Consider the following 8,128-nt stretch of genomic DNA (forward strand, 5'->3'; position numbering starts at 1 on the left):
GCAGATGAACAGGCCAATGTACTAAAATGAACTGTCTTTCCCCTTACTTCCACTTCAATTCTTCCAATTTTCATTTCTGTAAACAATGGGCGGGATTCTCCGGCCACTCTCGCCCAGGGACTGAAAATTCCCGCCTGTTGTCAATGGACCTTTACATGGTCCACGTCCCGCCCGTGATGACCTTGCAGTGGGCGGGGCAGAAGAATCCGGGAAACTATATAAGGCGGAATTCTCCGACCCCTCGCTGGTTTGGAGAATTGGCGCCGCGCCGCGCGAATCGCGCCACGCCGCCGCGATGCCGGGACGCAATCGGCACCGGCACCGCTGGTGTGGTCGGCGCGGCGCCAGTTGCGGTATGTGCCGTCTCTCCGGCCCGGGCCGGCGTCCCGATTCTCCGGGCCAGATGGGCCGTGCGGCCGTCAACAAAAAGCCAAGTCCCTCCGGCGCCGTTCTAACATCTTCTGAGCCGGCGGGACCTCGGCATTGAGGGTCCGGGTGCGGCCCGTGGGGGGGGAGGGGAGTCTGACCCCGGCGGGAGGCCTCTGTAGTGGTCTGGCCCACGATTGGGGCGCACCAATCGGCGAGCTGGCTGCTCTTCCCCCTGGCCTCCTTTCCTCCGCACTGGCTCCTGTAGCCCTCCGCCATTTGGCGTCGGGGCCGCCGCGGGGAAGAAGGCCACTGCGCATGTGTTAGTTGGCGTCGGCTCAACAGCGCATGCGCAGACCCCGCGGTGCCAGGTTCAGACTGGGATCGGCAGCTGGTGCGGCGGAGACCGCTCCAGCGCCGTCTTAGCCCCCTGTGGGCTGCAGAATGGGGTCCCAGAATGGGCGCCGACGCCGGAGTAAAACACTCCCGTTTTTACTCCGGTGTCGGCACTTAGCCGCCTGTTGGGAGAATCCCTCCCATATTTTTGACCGTCATTGAAAGATTGTGAGAATAAACTTAACATTTGTAATTGATGCTCTCTTAGCCTAATACGTCTCCTGTGGAAACTTTAAACCTCGATTTAAAACGGTCAGTTTACCACCAGCAAATCATTGCTTCTGACTGAACCAGAATGAAGAGCAATGAAAAACCTGCTTCACCGTATTGGGATGTTGATAAAAAAGACAAGATAAATTTTTCCACCCATTGAGATGTAAAAACATGATGCTGCTTGATACTCTGTTTAGATTTAAATGGATAAGCCAGTAAGTAGTGTTTGATCAAGGAATAATTGAAACCCAGGCAATACTATTATTTATTTGCTGTACGAGACAATCTTTAAGTTTTAAGCTCTGGGAGAAAAACTCTATTTCAGTGTCGCCAGATATTTATGAAGTTAAATGCTCGTCTACTGTCAATTATTAAATTAGGAATTTATTTGAAAGGACATTCTCAACTTCCGATCATTACATATTTGCTCAGGTGTAACTTTATAATCCTACCGAAAATCCTTTTCCTGAGTAACGGTATTCATTTTCTTTCAAATTACATGAAAGTTCCTGACTAATCATCAACTGTTTCTGAGTCTCTCATTGCTTCAGCTCAGGGACTTTTTAAAAAATCCTTTGTCTACAGTTAAAGAAAGAAGTTGAAATAATTGGAATTATTCAAAGAATGATGTCAGTGTTTTGGAGGAAAACTTGTTTAGTTTTTCAGTTGGCTTTCAAATGATGTTTTGTATTGTAGGAGTTACTCAGTGGTTGGACCTCAGTCAAGCTTCTCTCTCGCTTTGCCCAGGAAAGGAAAAACGTTACAGCTGATTGTGAAGCCTTTCTGTTCCGATCACAAAAGACCCCCTTTCTTTGGGTAAAACTAAGTTTCCGGTATGAGATCATCAAGTTCAAGAAGAGGAAAAACTCCTTTCAGTTTGAGCAGACGGCAGTGCAGGAATCACTGATTATTTGGCAGCCGCTCAGTGGCTCTGTCACAGACTGGCTCAATGATGACAGCCTCCACAGCTGCAGAAAAGGAGAGACTAAACACTGAGCATTTATCAGCAACTGACAGGATACAGACAATATGACAGGAACAATGTGGTCCTCACAGAAATATATTTATTAGATTTGCCTTGTAAGGTATTTATATGTACCTAGTAAAAAAACTACAAAATGTAGTTGTCTTTGCAAATAAACTGCAAGTTGGCTGCTTGTCGAGGCCAATTTTACTGCAAATGACATTAAAACGTTTACTGTCCTCAATACCAAGCAAACACAATATTGGTCTGATGACAAAATGGAAAATGTGTAGTTAAACTCACACCACAAGTAAATTAATACACAGTGTTACCTCTGGGTTGTGGTGGGGGGGATTGGTAGTGGTGGGTGGCAAAGGAGACTTTGAATTGAGCAATTGTGTAAAATAGTTGCTATCAGACTAACCAGCTTTATATTTGTCTCCTCGTTTAAGGGCTCCAGCATCTGGATGAGGCTGTCACTGTAAAACGTGGATTGATGGATGGAGTTTAACCCCAAGAGAAACCGTTCTGCTAAGTTAATTTCCAGCCTACCTTGGCTGCAGGAGCCCTTAGCATTTTAAGTTTAAGGGCCTTGGTTTACGCCACTGGTCAACTTCCTGCACAGAATGGATGCTGGCAGCGGACAAATCGACGGCACGCTTCCTTGTTCAAAGGAAAGGCTTTGACATACAAAGAGGGCTTATTTTTCCTTTCAACCAACTGCAAACCTGCATTAAGCTGGTGAGAAAGCCCAGTGAAACACTGCTGAGATCTACTGGAATAATGCGAACATGCAACTTAGAAGCAGGCGTGGGCCACTCGGCCCCTCCAGCCTACTCTGCTATTCAATAAGATCATAACTGAGCTGCAAGTAAGTTAAACACCGGGGGCGACATTCTCCGACGTCCCGCCGGGTCGGAGAATCGCCGGGGGCTGGCGTGAATCCCGCCCCCGCCGGTTGCCGAAGTCTCCGGCACCAGAGATTCGGCGGGGGCGGGAATCGGGCCGCGCCGGTTGGCAGGCCCCCCCGCTCAATTCTCCGGCCCAGATGGGCCGAAGTTCCGCCGATAAATTGCCTGTCCCGCCGGCGTAAATTAAATCACCTACCTTACCGGCGGGACAAGGCAGCGCGGGCGGGCTCTGGGGTCCTGGGGGGGGCGGGGGGCGATCTGGCCCCGGGGGGTGCCCCCACGGTGGCCTGGCCCACGATCGGGGCCCACCGATCCGCGGGCGGGCCTGTGCCGTGGGGGCACTCTTTCCCTTCCGCCTCCGCCACGGTCTCCACCATGGCGGAGGCGGAAGAGACTACCTCCACTGCGCATGCATGGGAAACTGTCAGCGGCCGCTGACGCTCCCGCGCATGCGCCGCCCCGAGATGTCATTTCCGCGCCAGCTGGCGGGGCACCAAAGGCCGTTTCCGCCAGCTGGCGGGGCGGAAATTCCTCCGGCGTCGGCCTAGCCCCTCAATGTTGAGGCTCGGCCCCCAAAGATGCGGAGCATTCCGCACCTTTGGGGCGGCGCGATGCCCGTCTGATTGGCGCCGTTTTGGGCGCCAGTCGGCGGACATCGCGCCGTTTCGGGAGAATTTCGCCCCATATTCCTGCCTACTGATAACCTGTCACCCCCTTGTTAATCAAGAATCTATCAAGACTCTGCTTCCAAGCCCTTTTGAGGAAGAGAGTTCCAAAGACTCACGATCCTCTGAGAGACAAAAAGTATCCTCATTTTCGTCTGAAATTAGCAAAACCTTAATTTTAAACAGTGGCCCCTCGGTCTAGATTCTATGACAAGGGGAAATAACCTCACCACTTCCACCCTATCAATACCCTTCAAGATCTTAAAGGTTTTGATCAAGTTGCCTCTTACTCTTCTAAACTCTAGTGGATACAAACCTAGCTTCTCCAAATTTTCCTCATAAGACAACGTGCCTATTCCTGGCATTAGTCTAGTAAAACACCTCTGAACAGTATCTAATAGAATAGAATCCATACAGTGCAGAAGGAGGCCATTCGGCCCATCGAGTCTGCACCGGCCCTCCGACCTTGCCTAGGCCCAAACCACACACCATCTCTGTCACCCCACCGAGGGACAATTTAGCATATCCAATCCAGCTAACTTGCACATCTTTGGACTGTGGGAGGAAACCAGAGCACCCAGTGGAAACCCACACAGACACGGGGAGAAATCGCATTCTGCGATCGGCTGGAGAAACCCCGTTCACGACCGAATTGGGGGCGGTGCCGCTTTCGCGATGCTCCGCCCCCTCCAAAGTGGCGTAATCAGAGAGTACACAGCATGCCGTATCAACAGCCTCAAGACATTGTCTGAGACCCATCCCTCGATGATCCGCCCCCAACCGGCCGAGTTTATGGAAATTTTGGAAAACTAAACCAATGTATCAATTATCGCATTCGCTACTTTTTTTCCAAGGCCTCAGGGTGAAGCTCATCTGGACACAGGGATTTATCAGGCTGCAGACCTAACAATTTACTCAATGCACTTCCCTGGTTATTATAACTTTCTTCAGTTTCTCCTTCCCTTCTATTTACTGTAAGAAGTCTTACAACACCAGGTTAAAGTCCAACAGGTTTGTTTCAAACACTAGCTTTCAGGAGGAGCAGTGCTCCGAAAGCTAGTGATTCTAAACAAAGCTGTTGGACTTTAACCTGGTGTTGTAAGACTTCTTACTGTGCTCACCCCAGTCCAACGCCGGCATCTCCACATCATGGCTTCTATTTACTGATTTACAGCTATTTCTGGGATGATATTTGTGTTTTAGCAAAGTCAAGCCTCGCAGTAACAAAGGCATGAATGGAGGCTAAAATTAATGAGAGTTCAAATAAAATCAGGATGAATGGAAAGAGACAAAGGCCAATATCCCAATGATTGTCAATATTTTCTTGTGCTAGCATTGCAGTTGCCCATTACCAGGTGACTGTAACTGGGCCACCTCTAACATGTGCCACTGATTCATGGAGGAGTGGAGTGCGACCCTTGGTGAAGGAAAGGCTACCAAAAAAAGATGAGCTATTTTTAAAAATAAATTTTGCGCACCCAATCATAAATTTTTTGCCAATTGAGGGGCAATTTAGCATGGCCAATCCATCAAGCCTGCACGTCTTCAGGTTGTGGGGGGTGAGACCCACGCAGACACGGGGGGAATGTGCAAACTCCACACGGACAGTGACCCGAGGCTGGGGTCGAACCCGCATCCTCAGCGCCGTGAGACACAGATGAGCTGTTCGAACTAAGGCTTATGGAGAACGGGCAGGATGGTGGAGTTGAAGCCAGGATGGGATCAGCCATGATCACATTGAAGGTATTTAAGCTCGGGAGGCTAAATTGCCTATTCCTGCTCCTAGGTCATGTGTCCTTGGGAGGAGATGCTCTGGCTGATTTTGCAATTTAGCTCTTGGTCTGGAACATTGTAGGTAGCAGATGAGGAATATATCAGCCATGATAGAATGGTTGAATTCTATGGGCCGAATGGTCTAATTCTGCTCCTATACCTTATGAACTTATGAACCAATAACATTTACAACATGTAAAAGCATGGTGTAGCTGCAGTTCACAAGTCAATGATAAGGCAACAATGGACAGTTGGAATCCACACCAGCGTGCATGTCTCGAGGTATGAAGGACAATCATGGGAGCTGGGAGATTAGTTGGCTGATGATGGCGAATATTAAAACATCAACAGTTTTGTCATAAGAAAACTTACATATTCAAATGAATGGGTATTTTTGCATTGCACTGTGCTTGCATTTCACAAGGTAGAGGCATTTTTGATCAATTCTCGTTCGTTAAAATACTGCACAAATTATTTTGATAAAAGGTTTCAAAATCACGTTTAAAAAGAAAACAGTTATGTAGTTAAAAGAGCTGCAGGGCACATTGTTAAGATGCTTTACTATTGACTTTGTTTTACAGTATGAATGGAGCTTGAACTACTTAGAACCACATATACAAGGCATTCTATGATATTCATTGCATCAGATTCTTTTTTTAGCCTATTGCAGCAACTGAAACAATCCACTTTATTTGTGTATTGTGGATGTATTCTAAGTGCCCTATAGTTAAGAACCCTGCTCAGCTGCAATTGTGCAGGCTTCACTGACTGCCAGCCAAACGTTTTACATTCAGCGGAATACTTTTGTAACCACAGCTAAATGCATGTCTCTATTCTGGTTTGAGTGAGGTTGGATTGATCAGATAGATACGCAAACGTATAGATAGGTGCATGGAGAACTCGGCAACACACTGTTATTCCGATGCAGACTCTCCCTGGTAGTATCAATGATAGTGGGAGGTGTTGAAAAAAGTGGAGCATAGAAATCCCAGAGACATTCTCCTTGTTTTCTGGAGGGAAGAAGCTGGCAGATATCCATTAGGACCCTCCGCCAATGTGCAGCAGATTGTTTAACCCCAATTAAATTAGGGAACATATCGGAAATTAAATGGGTAGGAATTAGTTGGTAGCCAAACCATTCAGCCCAGCTTCCTTTGAATCAGCTGTATCCATTTCTCCCTTAAAGCTTGTAATTTAAATGGAGGGAAAGCTGAACAGCCCTGTTTGTGGGTATGTTACCCATTCACACCATCCCTACCCTTCACCCTTAGATCCAGATTACGTATTTGAAAATTTATCCTGACACTTTGCATGAAAAACCGAGCACTGGCAAGAGCATCTTGTCATGATATTCAAACACACATCACAACACACACATCATGATAGACAGACCAACAGATCAATTAGCACACATAACACGACAGCCAATCACAGACAAGAGCAGACACAGTATAAGACAAGAAACACGACACCTCCTGGTCAGTCCATCTGGAGACAGGACCTCATTAACAAGACACTCACACAGTCACCACGTGCTGAGTACCAAGTCAGATGTGTAAATAACTAGTTAGAATAAAACTGCGTTGTACCAATCGCAACCATGTTGGTTCGTCTGTACCTCAGAGCACCGAACACCACATGGTACCAGTGAGTGAATCGATACTTACCGGCAAATCTGCCATCCTGAGCCATGGACACCCACAACAAACCGCAGCCGTTGCAAGTCGCTGGGAACCTGGGCACCAATTGGAAGCTCTTCAAGCAGCGATTCGAACTGTTCATGCGAGCCAACGAAAAACAGGGCGCCTCGGACGAAACAAAGATTGCCATGCTCCTCACTACCGCAGGTCAGCACGCCATCGATGTATACAACTCCTTGGTGTTCGCGGAAGGGGAGAACAAATCTAAATATCACACGGTCCTCCTCAAGCTCGACCAGCACTTCAACGTTGAGGTCAATGAAAGCTTTGAGAGGTATATCTTTCAGCAGCGCCTACAAGGTAAGGATGAACTCTTTCAGTCCTTCCTGACGCACCTCCGCATACTCGCGCAGTCCTGCGGTTACGGCACCACCTCAGAGTCCATGATCCGGGACCAGATCGTTTTTGGCGTTGCCTCCAGTGGCCTACGCCAGCAGCTTCTAAAAATGAAAGGCCTGACCTTAGCATCTGCAGTTGAAGCCTGTGTCCTGCATGAAAATGCGACCAGCCGCTATGCCCAATTTCAGGTGACCGAATCGGCACGGAGGAGGTCCCAAGCGGTCGAATCGGCAAGCCAGGCCGCCCACGAGGCCGAACGCATCCAGGCAATCGAGTTTCTCCTGGCCCGCGGCCCGGACGAGGGCGGCCGTTTCGCGCGCTTTTTGAGGCCTCCCGCGTTTGTGCGCGCCAAAACCTACGGCAACACTGAGGGACGTGCTGTACAGGCGCGCCCGACGCAAGACCGAACTGCGCATGCGCAGTGGCGTAACGAAAGCCATGACGTCATGACGTGCGACAACTGTGGAGCTGCACATTTAAAAGGGCAATGTCCTGCAAAAACCCGACAATGCCTACGCTGTGGCAAGATGGGCCACTACGCTGCCTACTGTCGAGCGGCTCAACCTGTGGATCTTCCACATCTCCGACAACCTCGCAGACACGTGCGGACCATCCAGCCTCCACATCACGACATCCAAACCGACGACACAGATGACCAAGACGCCTTCCGGGTTGCGGTCATTGATGTGAACCGGGTCAACACCATCAATCTGGCCGATGAATGGAGTGCCACCCTAACGGTCAACCGATCGCCGATCACTTTCCGCCTGGACACTGGCGCCTCCGCCAACCTCATAGCAT

The sequence above is a fragment of the Scyliorhinus torazame genome, chromosome 13 (genome assembly GCF_047496885.1).
Source record: "Scyliorhinus torazame isolate Kashiwa2021f chromosome 13, sScyTor2.1, whole genome shotgun sequence".
Classification (NCBI taxonomy): domain Eukaryota; kingdom Metazoa; phylum Chordata; class Chondrichthyes; order Carcharhiniformes; family Scyliorhinidae; genus Scyliorhinus; species Scyliorhinus torazame.